Genomic DNA, 19,623 nt, shown 5'->3' on the forward strand with positions numbered 1-19,623 from the left:
ATGGGCCTGGGTTTCAGGTTCGATCCTGGCCCTAGTCAGCGCACCTGCGGGAGGCAAACAATTGATTTTCTCTCTTATGTAGATGTTTCTCTCTCTTTCTCTCTTTCTTTCACTCTCTTCCCCCCCCCCCACTTCCTGCCTTCCTCCTTTCTACTTTCTCTAAAAATCAATGGAAAAAATATCCTTGGGTGAGGATTAACAAAAAATAAATACAAAATTCTTGCAGCACACTATGGGACATGAATTCATGAATTCATGGGTATATTGTGTCATAGCATACCAGTAGAAAATATAATGTGTTGCCAATGGTTTTTCTTTTGTTGTTGTTTGTTTTTAATATTGTGTTTAAGCACATTTTAGGTAGGCTAGTCTAGGCTAGCCTATAACGTTTGGTAGGTTAGGTGGATTGAATGCATTTTAGACATGATATGTTAAATTTATGATGGTTTTATTAGGATGTAACCCTGTCATAAATCAAGTAGCATCTGTATTAAATTTCCATGTCCCTATAAAATATTTTGTGGCGGCATTGCAGAACATCCCTGTGCCTCATATCACACAAAACTGAATTGCAATATTGAAAGTGCACATAAATTATCAGAAGTAATTGTATAATGAGAAGAGATAGAAAAGTATCACAGGGAAGAATTCAAGTCACATCAGTGGTAGGTGATGATATCGCAGAATTCCAATTACTCTTACACTCAGGGTAATAAGAATTGATAAGTGACTTAAGGAAGGCCAAATACTATAGAGATAATACAGGGCTATTTCTCTACCTAGTTTAATAGAAAATCAACAAGATCAGTTCTGCTAGCAAAGTCAGAGCAAACATGTTAACAATAGAGTAGTAAGACTGTGTGAAGATAAATTCAAATACGAAATTGTGTTAATTACAAAAGGAAACAGAACCACCTGACGTGCATTTATGTGGTATGGCTTGAAAAATGATCCCACTGAAAAAAATCAGGTCTTACAGTTATTCTCCATGGGTCATCTAAAATTTGAACAGCAATGAATTAAGATGGTAATAATACAGTGTGATGATTTTAATTAAATCCAAGTGTCAAAAATGACAACTGCAAATCTTTTGATCAGTAAGCTTAAGAACAGTATTAAGAACATGAAGTACATTTTTGTTTTGTTTGTTATTTGTAAAAGCAGGACCAAGAAGATGAAAAAGATAAATTATTTTAATTTGAAAAGGAATAAATATCACAACCTGATTCTAGTATTTTTATATTGAACTTTTTTCTAAACAAATGGCACAATAGCACAATACACTTTATTTTCTTATTAAAGTAGAAAAGAGCATTGACTTTCAAATTCTTCATACTGTAGAGCTTTTTGAAAATGTGTTTGTATTACACATTTTAGATGGAATGTACAACCATTTTGTAGTCCTTATTTCACAGACAGTTACTTCAAACACCTTTTTTTTTCATAACAACTGGGAATATCTACTGTGGAAGACTCAAGATTAACTACTTCTCCTGCCTGAAAGAAACAAAAAGTAGTATAAACGTGATCTATAAGGTAGAAAAGTGTCCACAGAAACAGAAATCCGGTTCCATTAAAGTGTAGAGAAGGGATGGGCATTCTTCTAGAAGTAGGGGATTGTTTCAGGGGTACATGTTGATTAAACAGTGGAGGGAGGGGAAAACTGTGATAGATTAAATTGAGGTTTAGGGAAGATTTTATTGGAAGAAACTGAAGGTCTGGGGGGGGTGAGGTGGAGGGGTTCAATGGGGTAAAAAAAGGGACATCTATAATACTTTGAACAATAAAGATAAAGTTTTAAAAAAGACAAAAAGGATTATTAGTAGAAGCATGTTTAAGAAATTAAGTTTGAATTAAGGAGAGTTGAAAAGATTGTGTGTACCAGTTAAAAATTTAGCAAAGTTAGATTTCATCTATGACAGGGAAATCAAAGAAATGAAAGTGAAATTGATTATTGAATAGGTATAAGGTATTTTATGTTTTTTATTATATCACTAGAGGCCCGATGCATGAAGATTCATGCAAGGATGGGCCTTCCTTCCCCTGGCTGCCAGCACTGCCTTCACTCTGGCCGGAGCCGCCTTTCTGCCTTTCCACCTTCCCATGCTGCCCAGGGTCCCAGAGCGGCTGGGGTGGTGCAGAATGCCTGCATCGTCGCCATGGCGATGACATAAGCGTCCCGCACCCAGCCACTAGGCACCTGTGTATGCAAATTAACCTGCTACCTTTGTTGGGTTAATTTGCATACTCACTCCTGATTGGCTGGTGGGCATCACAAAAGTACAGTCAATTTGCATCTTCTCTTTTATTAGTGTAGATCCTTACAGCACCTGTAAAATGGGGTTATTAAAAACAAGGCTCATGTTAGTTGCCCAACATAGTGTATTTTACAAGGAGCAGAACTGGGATAGGAACTGCTCACGACTAACTTCAAATGGAAAGCACTCTTCATTGTATTATACCCTAACATTCTTAACTTCCTCTGAGAGGTGGAGCTAAACTATTGTAGAGCAGTGGAAATAGGATTTCATTTTGTGTGCAGTTTTCAAAGTGACTTTACAAAAGTGTCCAATAGCCACTTGGATTCTTCTGTCCTGCTTTTTAAAATAATCATATCTCTTTATACTCACATCATATATTCAGCTTAAAGGGCTGCTAAATGAAATCTTGATGCAATGGATAGTATTAAATCCCAGACAAAAATAAATTTCCTACATTTCTTTAAATCACAAACAAATATATTTGGTAATGAAAATTTGGGTACTGTAAGGCATATGGTATTTGTCCACAAAACATGACATTTTCATAGAAGACAAAGAGCACACATTTCATCTAACTGGAAGCAATGAATGTTAGCAATAGTGAAGGAGAGTGCTGAATAGATAGCGGGGAAATTTGAATAACTAACCAAACTCAAGATGCTCTGTTGATTATTGGTCTAAAGGCATAGCCATCCTGACTTGGTCCTCTCAGATAGTCATGTATGATGGGCATGCCACGTGCCTAATTTTATGTAAGATGGGATATGTTAAAACATAAATAATGTGTTGAACGTTAAATGTGTCAAATGTCTTTTCCTAGAGATATCATTTTAATTTATTTTGAATTCTTCTGCCTAGCTTAAAAGGAATATTGTACATATTAGAAAGAAATATTGTACAATAAAAAATACAATTATAAAAACACAGACATGTGTTCTATAAACCACAAATTATTTTTCCTTCATGTTATGATATAGCAAACTTCCAGTTTTCCAATTTAATTAGAATCTATTCTAGTTCAGTCTCATCCAGTTTTCCACCATGGCATGCCTGTTATTTTTCATAATCATCTCTGGAAATATTAATCACATATAAGATTAAAAATGCTATTTTTATTCATAACATTTATGAAGCCATGTGGTAAAGAATTGTAAATATTTTAAATAAAGAATTCAACAATTCACAACTTCCCTTGAAAAATTCTGTATACTTTACATCATTATCTCATTAAAGATTAACCGAAAACGATTACAGTGAGTCATGGTAAAATTTCTCGATATTCAAAAAGGCTGTTAATTCTGCTCTTTATAGTTTTACTGAAACCCCATTTCTTATGTCTAGGTAACTTGCTACAGCATACGGTAACACTTTAGAAAGGCTGAAAGATTTCATGTACATCTTGGTAGGACATGTACACCTAACCATCAGTGAAAATAAATACCAGGAGATGTTCAATATATGTGGCCGTTGACTTAAATATATTGAGTGATTTCTTCCTTTAGTCAACAGCATTGTTCAGGATGATTTGTGTTTATTAAATTAAAACATCCTTCAAAATGTTGAAGTCAGATGAATGTCATAACTAAAGCAGCGGAAGGGCAGCTCAGAGTAGAGATTGGATACCACCCAGAATTATAGGGTGAGGCAAGTAAGTAGAGGTTCCAATAACAAGGGCCAGGGCACATCTGGAGGTCCACATGAGAGAAGCAGGCATTAAGAGAAGCTGGCAGAGTGATAGGAATGGAAATACAAATAGGAAGTGTAGGGTAGACTTTTGAATTCATTCCTACAGGTGATTCAAATACTGGTAAATCAGGACAAACAGAGGACAGCATTCAAGCTGATATTGCTAATATATTAGTTTGTCATATTATATTCTGAAAGTGTACCCTCAAAATAAAACAGGGGCTTAACCTAGAGTAGATTGCTAAATGTGCCTGGATCTGAAGGTTAGAGAAATGCAGGCATTAAAAATAATCACATAGTTTACTCAAGCAGCCCTATTCCTGGGGCCTCCCCAACAAAGAGATATCTTCCTTCACAACTGTATTAGCAGTGTGATGGCTCAGTGTTTATAGAATACTTTTATCATAGAACTAGGGGCCTGGGGCATGAATTCATGCACCTTGAAAGGAACTGTGGGCCATGAGGCTGCGGTGGGCACAGGGGCAGGTCTTGGCCCATCCTCTGCATCCCCGCCCGGGGTCCCTGGTCCCCTGTCTGCTGGCAGCTCACTCCCACCATTGCCACTCCTATGGGCTGAGGGTGCTGGCCCCACTCCCACCCACTGATGGCACAGAGCAATTGGGGCCAGTGCCAGCAATGTGTGTGAGCGGGGCTGCCGCCATCAGCGAGTGCAAGCGGTGGCTGCTGCTCTGATTACCCCTTAAGAGCAGGGGGAGGTGGAGAAGCCCTGAGGGGCGATCGGGGCCAGTAGCCGCCACTCCCACCCACTGACAGTGCCGAGCAATTGGGGCCGGAACCAGGTGCAGGCAGCAGGTGCGAGCACCCGGCAGGACAGCAGTGTGCACGAGCAAAGAATTTTCAGTAACCACCAGAGGCTTGCCCCGATGACAGCGACCCCTGCCTGCCTTGATCTGGCACCTGCTCTACCATCCCGCCATGGTCAATGCCTGCCATGTTCCGTGCTCTGCCGCCTGCTGCAGACGCCCACCATGTTCCACGAGCACCCCCTGGTAGTCAGCACACATCATAGCGACCGGTTGTTTGGTCTATTTGCATATTAGGGTTTTATATAGAGAGATAAGTTGGTTAAAAAAGTCCTTGGAAAATATGTGTATAAAACCAGACTTATTTCATAATGCTAAAAATAGTACTTTAATGAAACAGTCATTAGTATATGCCCATTCATTCATTCATTCATTCATTGTTCATTATTTTAAAAATTGAATTTATACAGTCTCCCAGACACTCTTTTCTGCTTTGGAGCTATTTCAGTGAACAAAGCAAATTAAGTCTGTCTTTTTCTCTCATAAAATCTATGTTTCAATAAGGGTAAGGCAAATAATAGCTACAAAAGTAAATAAATAAAGGGATGGGAAAAAGTAGGTTTACAGTTGTTCATATGGAAAAAGACATGCCGGTTATTATTATTACCAGCCATCATCACCTAAAAGGTAAATCATAACTAAGGATACAAACTAATAACAATAAGACAAATAATATACATAATTAGTACAATAATTAATAAATAGTAATACAAGAATGAAATCTGTTTTGTACTGTAAGCCTACTTTTGCACACTGCTGTGCATAGTTATGTAACACGTGCTATGAAGAACAATCAAGCCGACTAAGGGGCAGTAGTGAAGGGAGTGGTATCGGTGGAGTGTTTGTGCTATTTCATTCTAGTTGGCATAGGATGGTCAGGAAATGCATTTCAGAAAAGACCATATTTGAGCTGAGGCGTGGATTAAGAGAAGGAGCAGGACATTTATATATATGGAAGTGGGAATAGTAAAACGCAAGGTCCTGGGCTGAGAATGTTTGCCAGTATTTGAAGAAATACCATGGTCCGTCTGGCTGAATCAGTGTGGGAGCTGGTGAGTGATATGACACAAAGTCACACAGTTTGTGTGCTCCGATCACGGAGAACCTTGTAAACTATAGAAAACACTGAATTATATTTTGTGTGTAGTGGGAAACCATTTGTATTTTAGGCAAAGTACGGACATGACTTGCCTTAGATTTTATTTGGATCGTTTTAGCTGATAGATGGAAAGAAACCATAGGAGAGTAAGTGGGAAGCAAGATCAGCTCAGAAGCTATCAATGTGCTGAATAAATGCTGTTATTATTCAAGCACCAGATAATTCCTCCAATTAGCTTTGGCATCAGGAAAAAGAACAATTATATTAACTAGCCTTTATGTTCCCTGATGATGTCATACTAATCATATTTAAAGACATGAGCGATTCAAATCTATATAGCACCACTAAGAGTTGTGGGCACTTCAGGCTGCATTTTACACCTGGGAGATGGAGTCTGAGAGAAGTTCTTAAAATTCATGATTAAATTAGAATTGCTGCAGAAAGAGATGGTGGTTAAAACATGCGTTCACTTTGCAGTCATGCAGTCAAGTCCAAGGCTCTTGTTTGACATGTAGCAGCAGGTTCGAGACACATTCAGTTTCTATACTTCATTTTCCTTTACAGTTTGCTATAAAGTTTACTTCAGTAAAATATTGTCTCCAGTGGGTGTTATTCAGGTTAAACAAGGTGAAATGGTCATCACCATGTCTGGATTATAGTAAGTGCTCAATCAAATTGAACTATTATACTTCAAAACTCATCTTCAGCATAACATTCAAAGTTTTCAGTAGTCAATTAGTTCAAGCTGCACCTTCAAGTCGTATGTCTGACTCATAAACATACATAACCCTTTAGAGTCTACCCTTATCTGGACACAGGGACATCTCCTTCCCTACATTTTGTCTTCTGGCCCCCTAAGTTTCTCTTTATGTACTTACTGGCATTATCTGATTTTTTATTATTTTTATTTATTTTTTGCACTAGAAAATTTCTCCTGTCTGGGTTCCAAAAGCCTCTACATTCTTTTTAAAAAAATATATTTTTATTGATTTCAGGGAGGAAGGGAGAGGGGGAGAGAGAAACATCAATGATGAGAGAGAATCATTGATCAGCTGTCTCCTGCATGTGCTCCATTGAGGATCAAGCCTGCAACCCAGGCATGTGTCCTGACTGGGAATCGAACCATGACCTCCTGGTTCATAGGATGAAGCTCAACCCCTGAGCCACACTGGTGGACCAAAAGGCTCTACTTTCCAAAGTAAGGACTCAATATGACATATTACATTAACATAAGAAATCATGTTTTACAATCTTCCGGGAAGATCAAAACTATTGCTATCATCAAATAAATTTTAAAATGTGTTCTTACATTCAGAGCACCACTCTATAAGCAGGGTACCCACAAAAAAGCAGTATATATTTAGGGCTTATATATTCTCTTATACAGTATTTGGACTTAGCAATTCATGTACTATAATTCAATTAGAAAGTAAAATGGGCTTAATTACTTAGCTCAGATCAAAGAATATAAGGCAGCAAAGAAACTAATTACAATTAATAATATAATTGGCTGCAATATTCAATGCCTAATCTAGGGCATTTCATTTTAATTTAAAGTTAGCTCTCAAATTCACAACATGGCCCCATCCTTGTCACTGATTGTTATGAAATCTGATAACCCCGCAGCAAATCCTTCCTGTGTTGTTGTTGCTCAATTCTAAGTAATAGATTTAACTGTTCAATAAAGAGAGGTCAGAGAGTTCGCTCTGCTACATGTTTATATTGAATTTCTTTAGCCTGTCTCTTATTTTAGCCTGATTAATATGCTTCAGATGTTACTGAGTAGTTCAAATGATCTATGAAATGCACACAGCCACGAGCCATATTTATATTGAGTGAGAGCAGTGCCTAAGTAAATCAAGAACTCTCATAGATGCCCTTAAACCTCACATAGAATATGTTTACAAAGTAGTATTTATTTTAATGTTTGGAATAAATTGATCCCCCAGTACTGTCCAAGGAATACATTGAAATCATTTTGTTGGGAACATGTAAAGAAAAAAAATCTAGTTAATTTATGAATGTAAAGTTTCCACTGTTAACTTCTATGCCTGAGTGTGTGTGTGTTTGTGTGTGTGTGTGTGTGATGTGCACAAGTGCACAACATAGGTATTGCACATCCAAACCAAAATAGAACAAGCTTTTTCTTAGTTGGTGAGGGAGCCTGAGTCAGTCTTTTAGCTCCCAGGCTGAAATGACATATTTCCATCAACTGTTAGACTTGCCTAAACATCTTTCCTGAAAATAATTCAAAACATTGTACCATTAAACATATATATTGATTTTAAGCTTCACCATTATTTGAAAGCTTTTTTTCATGGTGTTTTGATGCCTAACCACCAGCAACTGGATCTGCAATCAAAATACAAAAGAACTCAATCTATATATATTTAAAAGCCTAAGTGTCCATGCGACCGGTAGCTATGCTGCACATTGTCCACCAAGGGGCAGACGCTCAATGCAGGAGCTGCCATGATGCACACCGGCCATTTAAAAATAAACAGCACCATGGACCTGGTGCCGACAAACCAACACTCGGCTTCCCCCAAGTGGGACACACCACCCCAGAGCCACACCTCACCAAATCGCAGCCAACGCTGCCAAGACCCCATGGTACAAAATGAGTTCCACAGCCCAGCCCAGCCCAGAAACAATCACCATGGGCACCAGGTAATGACATCACATAGCAATACCCGCCTTCCTCTCCCTAGCCACTAGCCTCCTTGGAGTTTCTTCAGCCCAGGAACATGTTTTACTTTATAGCCAGGTGCAAACATTTTATACTTTAACCAAATGCCTGTGAAGCATTTTCCCATGCCTCATCCCATTTGATCCTCACAGAAGGCCTGGAGTAGGTAGATAGGAGACTTGGTAAAATCCTATTTTCTTTTCATTAGCCAGAAAATTGAGATTAGAAAGTTTAGAAACTTGACCCAACTGAAAGGAAGTAAGAAATGGTGGAACTTGAAAATGACTTCAGGTTTTCTTACTGCATAGAATATAGTCAAACACTGCTGCAGTTAAATATTTTACCCTTTGTTCTCCCTGCATGATTACAATAATAATCTGCTTTGTGTTGATATTTACTGCTGTGTTGCTGACAATTACCTGAAAGAGAAGTTGGGGTGCTTCAATGGGCTGGAAAAAGTTTAGCTAAGTCAGAAATCAGGTCTAATTAAGCAAGTTTATTCTATATCCTATATAATAAAAGCCTAATATGCAAATAGACCGAATGGCGAATGACTGATCAGCGGGGGGGTGGGGCTGGCGAGTGGGCGCCAGGCCAGCCATGGTGGGTGCCAGCAGGCAGAGGGAGGGGATGGTGATTGGGGGGCAGTGGTGATTAATGATGGTGCAGGGGCAATTAGGGGAAAGGGCCAGCTGCCCACCGGCTGGTGCTGTCCCCCATTTGGCCTGTGAGTCGTCTCCCGCAGAGGGAGGCCACCGGTGGCAGCAGCAGGGCAATGGGAGGAGGGGTCAGCCACTTGCTGGCTGGCGCCAGTACCTGATTGGCCCACCTGTCACCTCCCACAGAGGGAGGCCACTAGCGGTGGTGGCGGGGTGATGGGGGGACAGGGCCGGCTGCTCACCAGCTGATGCTGTCCCCTGTTTGGCCCACGGGTTGCCTTCAGCAGAGGGACATCCACGAGGGTACCTGGTTTGCGAAAGGGTGCAGGCCAGGCTGAGGGACCCCCTCCTGAGTGCACAAATTTTCGTGCACTGGGCCTCTAGTATACATATAAATGGCTCAGTTGACTTGCGCATGCATGATACATATAAAGCTCTCACTGGTGCCAATCGCACAAGTGTGTTTCGATCTGTCATTGTTGATCGTGAATTTGGTTGACACTTCTATTATGGAGAAAGGGAAAATAGCAATATTAAAATATTTCTTCTAATTAATTTCTTTCCTTTCAATGTGCACGAATCCATGCACCAGGACACGAGTAGTGTTATACAGGCCCTTAGAAGCATCTTTGGGAGAATAATCATAATCAGTTGTAGTTATCCAGGTAAGAACAAAGTGATGGCTGACAAACAACAGAGAAAGCCAAAATGGATGACTTAGATGAGGATCCAACTGGGAAGAAGCTTAAAAAGGAAAAAAAAAATGGGTTTAAGGACAGTTTGCAAGTATGAGAAGCGTGGGATCTTCTTCTACATGGAATGTATGCACTGGCCTTCTTTTGCAATTATGTTCTCATGGGCTTCCCTTCATGCATCTTAAAGCCATGAATATTAAACTTTAGCCTCTCAATGTATAGAAGCCTACCTCTGGAGGTCAAATCTCCAACTCCTACCAGAAATTAGAAAAAATAAATTGTAGAACTATTATTTGGTGAATTATTTTGCATAAAAATATTTTCTGTAAGAGTCTGATTAAGCTCCATTAATAAAACTAAATGGGCTTGATCTGATTAGCTAATACCTCAGTGATTGAAATGTGTGGTTACACACAGCAGGGTTGTTCTATTGCAGAGAAAATTCATGTAGTCAATATTTCTCTTGTCGTGGTGCTTAAACTTAAGCACTCCCTGGTTGTTCTACCTGGTTTATACAACTCCCTGAGAATACACATAATCAAACACTCCCACTCCGGTTGTGATAGAGGGTTGAGCCACAATATTTTCTTGCCTTTGGAATGTTTCTCTTGATGCTAAAGCAGTTGGTTTCTGTGTTACCATAGTGACTCTCTATCAATACAGCAGGAGACAATTTCAGTATATGTTGAATTAGGCATTTTGTTGCCTACTGCATATTAAATCAGACACATTAATTTTTATTTTTGATTTGAGCTATGGATGAACTTTTTTTTCTTAATTTATCTTTATTGTTGAAAGTATTACAGATGTCTCCCCTTATTTCCCCCATTGACTCTCTCCACCTATTCCCACCCCCTCCCCAGGCTTTCCTGGCACTATTGTTTGTCTATGGCTATATGCATGTAAGTTCTTTAGCTAATCTCTTCCCCTACACCTTCTCTCTGAAATACGTCAGTCTGTTACATTCTTCAATGTTTCTGGATCTATTTTGTTCATCAGCTTATTTTATTCATTAGATTCCACATGTAAGTGAGATCATGTGATATCTGTCTTTCTCTGATTGGTTTATTTCATTAATAGCCTCTCCAGGTCTCTCCATGCTGTCTCAAAGGGTAAGAGCATTTTTATTGTAACAGTCCATCAATTTTGAGATAGAGAGAGAGACATAATTGGGCATATAGGACAGATCAAATAGGATGATGGTCTGATAAATTCCTCATACACCAAAAAGGGGAAAAAAATACAGTACAAAACTGATGACAACTAAGAAAATTAAGGACAAGTCTGTACTTCTATGGAATTAAATGTTTTTGGGAGAAATCAAAACCAGCTGAGGAAAATGTCATTATTGTCCTGACACATCTATCAGAAATGAATTAGTCTGCTGTGTAGAGAGCACAACATGCAAATGTCTTATTGGGGAGATGAACATTTATTATGTTATTTTTAGAGGACATGTTGTGACATCTTTATTTTGGAAAAAAAAAGCATTTGTTTGCATGTAGTTGATTATGAAGAATCGAGAAAAATAACTGGAAAATCTTAAGGCACAAAATATATAGTCTTATCTTTCTGATTGGATTGTCATGACTGAGTGTCAAGATTAAGCAAATAATGTAACCTTGAGTTTTCTGAGTATACCTCAACTAGTCTTTGAGTCATCTTTGATAATTGGATAATTGGAAACGTTCACTTTATCAAAGAATTGTCCTGCCTTCATACCAGGGCAGGTGTTTCAGTGTTTCATATTACTATATTTTTCAAAATAGTTATTTCCATTTGTGAGTATTCATTTATTTTCTGTTATTATTTGGTTAATGTCTGTCTCCTTCACCAGTCAAGGTCTGTGAGACAAGAAAATATGTCTGTTTTTGCTCATCCTAAGAGCCTAGCAAAATGCATGGATCTTATTGCACTCTCTTTAAGTGGTTTTTGAATGTGTTTGTAAAAAGACATTTTTTTAAACCATTCATGTAAAAAGAAAGAAATGTGTAGTATTTTGAGAAAAATATAGGTTCAAGGAAATTGATTCCACAAATGACAAAACCACTTTAAACCGTCAATGAGAAAGAATTAACTTGGTCACATTGCTTTTGTTAGTATAGACGAACCTTTGTAACAAATAGACCCCACATGTATATTGATGCAAACAAAATAGAAGCATATTTCCTGCTCAGTTACAATAAAAGGCCATTTCAGGAAGGCGGGGAGGAGCTTTGCTCCAGATATTATTCAGCAGCCCATGCCTATGGTCTCTGTACTGTCACACATGATTTCCATGGTCACTCTGTTGATTACCTCCATATGATTCAGCCAGAAAAATGAAAGAATGGGGATTGCATGGTTTGAGGTTTTCCTAGACGGTGTTTAAAAATGACACCCATCATTCCAGTGAGCTCAGATCCTGCCCAATGACCTTAACTGAACACAAGAGCATGGCTGTGGGCCAGTCGTATGCTCAGGCAGAGGGGAAAACCAGTCTTGGAAAAGAGCCAGTAAGTAACCTTAGCTACGACAGTTAACCAACAATGTCATGGGATGTTATGGCTTAGAAAGTCTAGCAGAATAGCTTTCAAGAAAAGTGGAAAAGTTTGATAATGCAGAAATACTCAATAAAATGTTATTGATTTGTGTTTGTTATAAGTTGTTTGATAAAGTAAAAATAGAAATATCTCTAAAACTGAAAATTTGGACTGGATTGTAGGAAAAAATTCTCTAGGTGATTGTTCCGCTATTCAAGGAAGAAATCCTCTCTGGCATATTATCCAAGCAAAGGCCAGAATATCTTCTCTGAAATCTTCCCATAATTGCTTGCCTGATTATTTAGAAGTTCCATGTGAATGATGACTTAATGATGTGGCTTCCAAGGCAGCTACAGTATAGGGAAGGGAAACCCCAAAATTATTAGACTCCCAAGATCATAAGTATAGACTTGCATTTTGAGCAGGGCATTTCCCCAACTTGAAAAAGTCTTTTAAAACTCTGAGTAAGAAAGGAAATATATCATTCGTTCCTTTTTTTCTTTACCTCAAATGTTCTTTCATAGAATTGCTTTAAACATTAAAGTATATAAAATGTGCTATTAAATTTTAGTACTTTATAGATGACTATTTTAATAAGAAATTGTGTTTTAAAATATTGACAAAAGGGTTGTAAACTATGTCTACCAGTTCCTTTTCCCTTTCTGTTCAGGGACCGATTATTTCTAAAACGTGGGCTGAGCACTTGCTATAACACTGCTCGGTTAAACTTGGTTCATGGAGACTATCCATCAGGGTCCTGTGAAAAACTGGTTGTCACATACAAAAAAAAAGAAAAAAGGAGGATTTAACGATACTACTACCAATTTACAAAAGTAGATGTAGGACTAAGGAAGCCAAGAAGGGACCAGCAAAGGCCAGGAAGGGAGAGGAGAAAACGTGGTTTTCATGACCTATTCATAGCTGCTGTGTAAGGAAGAACTTCCCTACTAGAGGAATCAGCTTCGGTCTACCTTATACCTTATGCCTTATAAGGATTGGGGCACAAATATTTCAACTTCTCTCTATTCTTCCACACTGTGTCCTACCAGACAGCCAGGTAACTGATGATGAAATCCACAGAATTTAGCATCATGGGGCAAGACACAAGTTGGAGATTTTTGGAAAATATACCTAATAGGACAAACAGAGGATACTCAGAAAAGATGCAAGGACATTTGTGAGAGAGGTAATAATCCTATATAATAAAAGGCTAATACGTAAATAGACTGAATGGAGGAACAACCAAACAACTGAATAACCAGTCACTATGACGTGTGCTGACCCCCAGGGGGCGACACCAGGCGGCAGAGTGCAGAACATGGTGGGCATCGGCCACGGCAGAATGGTGGAGCAGACAAGCAGGGGCATCAAACCAAGGTGGGGCACAGGTCGCTGTCATTGAGGCGAGACTCTGGAGGTTACTGAAAATTCTTCGCTCCCATGTGCCATGGTTCCGCCTGGCGCTTGCACCTGCTGCTGGCACCGGCCCTGTTCTCACCCGCTGCCAGCGCTGGAGCTACTGCTCATACCCACTGCCGGCAGCTTCTGGCCCTGATCGCCCCTGAGGGCTTCTCTACCTCCCCCTGCTCCTGAGGGGCGATTGGGGCAGCAGCCACTGCTTGTACCCCTTGACAGTACTAGGCTCCACTGGCACCTGCTGCTGGCGCCCGCCCCAATCGTTCCGTGCCATCAGCGGGTGCGAGTGGGACCTTCGCCATCAGCATGTGGGAGCAGTGGTGGGAGGAAAGGGGCTGCCAGCAGACAGGGGACTGGGGGGTGCAGTGGGAGGGGCTGGACGGGGGCACAGAGGATGGGCCGAGATCCGCCCCATGCCTACCTCAGCCTCGTGGCCCACAGTTCCTTTCAGGGTGCACGAATTCATGCACTGGGCCCCTAGTAGTGTATATAATATAGCAAGCACATGGAATTCTTTATTGTGTTCACTGTAAAGAGTGTGAATATTTGTTTCCTTCAAACACACATTTAAAAATTTGAAAGAGAAAGGATTGAATCTGCCTAAGATTTCCTTATCAGAAATAGGTGAAAGTTTTGAAGTGTGCTTTTTTGAGCCCTTGCATGATCATGATAAAATAGAGCAGCATAGGAAACGCCAAGACTGACAGCCAAGAACCCTGATGAAACATGAGTCTGCCTTCACTCCGTGTTCACTGAGAGAAAGAGGGGAGAAGAGGAGTCAGAATAGCGTCCTAGAAGAGGTAATGGTATCCAAGTTTGGCAGAGAGTATTGGCCGAATAATGGTCAAGGTACCCAGACTGATGATCAGAGTCCAGAATTTCTAACCCCGCAGCATTGTCACTTGAGGCTTAATTGGCATCAATCTGACTGGGAATGGCCATTACTCAGGATTATATGCACCACAGGTCCAGAGGGAAAAACTGGTATTGGATCAAGCAGAGAAAATGAGAGGAGATCTTGGCAGGCAGGCAGAGTTCAGAGGAAACCAGCAATAGACAGGGATGAAAGAAGACTACAAAAGTGTTGATTGACCATCAGAGAGGGCCATTATCGTAGCTTTATTATTATCATACAGATGGTAGATGGATGAATAGAAATTCAATTCCAGGTCTTTTTGTCTCAAGTAAAAATTCTTTCTGCTGTAACATATGGCCCACAGCAAAGAAGAAATAAAGATATCATCAATTAAAATGAACCCTTCTTTAACAAGTCTGGAAGTTTTACCTAGCAGTAACATTTTCTATTTCAATCAAAGCCATTGTACATTTGTGATGTACAGCTGTAGAGCGAACAACACAGGTGCAGTAGGTCACAGCACATCTGGCCAAAAAGTGAAGCACTTTGGTGCAAGGCTAAGATATCTATTTTAGATTAAATTTGTGAACCAGATATTTTATATTTTAAAGTAAAATTTTATAAATTCTAGAAAATTGTTTTATTACCACACCTGCAGCTATTTTTTTCCTACTAAATTACAGTTAAAATGAGTTTGCTGGATGATAGCTGAACTTATTGGGATAATCATTTCACAATATATATATAAGTCACACCATCTTGCTGTTTAAGTTAAAATTATATAGTGGTATATGTCAATAATTTTTCAATAAAACTAGGAACAAATAGCATTGACATACAAACAAACTCCAACTCATCTAATTTAAAACCTGCTGGTGCTGCTATTCTTTTCCATGAAGTAAAGTCTTCTACTTGAGAGCAAAATAACAGAATTTACTGAGCCTACTCCTCAAGATATTTTTTATATCATAAGGGAGTTTTATAGTATCCATTAATTTATACAATTATATAAGAAAGGATTTAAATTTCAAAACAAAAGATGTTGGATAAAATCTTACCTCTCCTATATAGATATATGATGTTGTAAAACTTGCAGTTTATTCGAGCCCATTTCCCCTATTGAAAAATTGGGATACTGTTATCTATTTCTTTTCTTTTTTTGAGCAAATATTTCTTTTTCTTTATTGATTAAGGTATTACATATTTGTCCTAATCCCCTCATTGCCCCCCATCCCCCGCTCCCTTACCCCCCCTAGTGTCGTGTCCATTGGCTATGGCTTACATGCATGCATACAAGTCCTTTGGTTGATCTCTCCCTCTTCCTCCCACACTCCCCTGCCTTCGCTCTGAGGTTTGACAGTCTGATCGATGCTTCTCTGTCTCTGGATCTGTTTTTGTTCATCATTTTATGTTGTTCATTATATTCCACCAATGAGTGACATCATGTGATATTTATCTTTCTCTGGCTTATTTGGCTTAGCATAATGCTCTCCAGGTCCATCCATGCTGTTGCAAATGGTAGGAGTTCCTTCCTTTTTACAGCAGCATAGTATTCCATCTTGTAGATGTACCACAGTTTTCTAATCCACTCATGTGCGGATGGGCAATTAGGCTTTTCCCAAATCTTAGCTATGGTGAATTGTGCTGCTGTGAACATAGGGGTGGATATATCCTTTCTGATTGGTGTTTCTGGTTTCTTGGGATATATTCCTAGAAGTGGGATTACTGGGTCAAATGGCAGTTCCATTTTTAGTTTTTGAGGAAACTCCATACTGTCCTCCACAGTGGCTGCACCAGTCTGCATTCCCACCAGCAATGCAAGAGGGTTCCTTTTTCTCAGCATCCTCACCAGCACTTGTCATTTGTTGATGATAATCATTCTGACAGGTGTGAGATAGTACCGCATTGTCATTTTGATTTGCATCTCTTGGATGATTAGTGACTTTGAGCATGTTTTCATATGTCTCTTAGCCCTACTTCTGTCTTCTTTTGAAAAGTATCTATTTAGGTCTGTTGCCCATTTTTTGATTGGATTGTTTATCTTTCTTTTGTTAAGTTTATGAGTTCCCTGGAAATGTTGGAGATTAAACCCTTATCTGTGATAACATTGGCAAATATGTTCTCCCTTGCAGTGGGCTTTCTTGTGTTTTTTTTTTTGATGGTTTCCTTTGCTGTGCAAAAGCTTTTTATTTTGATGTAGTCCCATTTGTTTATTTTCTCTTTAGTTTCCATTGCCCTAGGAGCAGTATTAGTGAAGAAACTGCTTCAGCATATGTCTGAGATTTTGCTGCCTGTGGATTCTTCTAGTACAGTGGTTCTCAACCTTCCTAATGCTGCAACCCTTTAATACAGTTCCTCATGTTGTGGTGACCTCCAACCATAAAATTATTTTTGTTGCTACTTCATAACTGTAATTTTGCTACTGTTATGAATCATAATGTAAATATCTGAAATGCAGGATGTATTTTCATTGTTATAAATTGAACATAATTAAAGCATAGTGATTAATCACAAAAACAATATGTAATTATATATGTGTTTTCCGATGGTCTTAGGCGACCCCTGTGAAAGGGTCTTTCGACCCCCAAAGGGGTCGCGACCCACAGGTTGAGAACCGCTGCTCTAGTATTTTTATGGTTTCCCACCTTTTGTTTAAGTCCTTTATCCATTTTAAGTTTATTTTTGTGTGTGGTGTAAGTTGGTGGTATACTTTCATTTTTTTTGCATGTATCTGTCCAATTTTCCCAACACCATTTATTGAAGAGACTGTCTTGACTCCATTGTATGTTCATGCCTCCTTTGTCTAATATTAATTGAGCATAGTGGTTTGGGTCAATTTCTGGGTTCTCTATTCTATTCCATTGGTCTATATGTCTGTTCTTGTGCCAGTACCAGGCAGTTTTGAGAACAATGGCTTTGTAATATGGCTAGCCATTTTACCTAAGAACAGGAACAAGAAAGGGATGTCCACTTTCATCACTCCTGTTCGACACAGTACTAGAAATGGTAGCCATAGCGATTAGACAAGAAGGAATAAAAGTTATCCAAATTGGAAAAGAAGAAGTAAAACTGTCATTATTCACAGATGACATGATACTGTACATAGAAAACCCTAAAGACTCCATCAAAAATGTATTAGACTTAATAAATGAATTAGGCAATGTAGCAGGATGACAAAATTAACACCCAGAAATCTATGACATTTTTATTTATTTATTTATTTTTTAAAATATATTTTATTGATATTTTACAGAGAGGAAGGGAGAGAGATAGAGTTAGAAACATCGATGAGAGAAACATCGATCAGCTGCCTCCTGCACATCTCCCACTGGGGATGTGCCCCAACCAAGGTACATGCCCTTGACCGGAATCGAACCTGGGACCTTTCAGTCCCCAGGCCGACGCTCTATCCACTGAGCCAAACCGGTTTCGGCAAATCTATGACATTTTTATACACTAACAGTGAACTTAGAGAAAGAGAGATTAAAAACAATCCCATTTACCATTGCACCAAAAAAAATTAAGATACCTAGGAATAAACTTAACTAAGGAGGTAAAAGACCTGTACTCGGAAAACTGCAGGACACTGAAAAAAGAGATAGAGGAAGACATAAACAGATGGAAGAACATACCGTGTTCATGGTTTGGTAGAATCATCATCATGAAAATGTCCATACTACCCAAGGCAATCTATAGATTCAATGCACTCCCCATTAAAATACCAATGGCATATTTCAGAGACCTAGAACAAACTCTCCAAAAATTCATCTGGAATTAAAAAAAAGACCCCAAATAGCTACAGCAATCCTGAGAAAGAAGAACAAAGTAGGAGGGATCTTAATACTGTTATCTATGTCACTTGGTTGTCTCCTAGCCCATAAATCCTATGGAAGTCTTTGAGACATGTGGGGTTTATAGGAAGGTAAAATTTGTTTCTAGATATGTTATTTGACAACCATGTCTCACAGAACATGATGATATTCAGGACCCTTTTTAAAATACTATATATCCCAGGACTTTAGCTATTATAGTGTTACTGGAAAAGTTGGATGCTTTGATCAACTTTCTATAATTTATCTAAACAAAGACTAATGTTCCATGCATGTCTGAAGACTCCAGTAGTCTCTTACTGACATATGAGGTAATTTGGTTTAGTTGATCACAGAAGATGTGGCAAAGCATGATTGATCCCAGGATGATGCTCCCTCATTCCTGTTGATCACTACCACAGGGATTACACATCTGCAGAGATTTTAATCCTATCTCCCTCCAGATTTTATTACAGTGAGCATGTTTTCTGTAGTCTTCTAGTTCACTGACCACTCCTACTCTCTCTCATTTATGAATAGAAAAAAATAGTACAGAAAAATATAAAACCTGGATATTCATAATGCATAATATCCAGTAGTTCCTGCATTGTGTTGCTACTTGTGAGTTGGTGCTTATTCTCCCAATAGTGATGGCCAAAGTCTCAGAGCCTCTAGCAGTTTTCTCTCTCTGCTATGGCCATGCCTATCACTCTGCTATTGAAACATGGGGTATATTCAAGCCTGTTGATCAAATCAACATAATAGTGTGTCTATGCCAAATGATTCTAGGTTTAGCAAGTCAGAAAAAAAATGCCCCTTTCCTTGTCTTAAGTTATAATTTCAGTTTATTTATTATGTCATTGCTGTAACATTTTCCATTCTTCCTATAAATGTATTTTGTATTAAAAATCATAGGAGTGGGGAGGACAGGATGAAAGAAGGTGAAGAGATTAGCCAGAGAATATATATGCATAACCCATGGACACAGATAACAGTGTGGTGATGGCCAGAGGGAAGAGGGTTGGGAGATGGCTGGAAGTGAACAAGGGGGGATAAAATGGAGACATCTGTAACAGTATGAACAATAAAAATAAAGTTAAAAAAATA

The sequence above is a fragment of the Myotis lucifugus genome, unplaced genomic scaffold (genome assembly GCF_000147115.1).
Source record: "Myotis lucifugus unplaced genomic scaffold, Myoluc2.0 scaffold_79, whole genome shotgun sequence".
NCBI lineage: Eukaryota > Metazoa > Chordata > Mammalia > Chiroptera > Vespertilionidae > Myotis > Myotis lucifugus.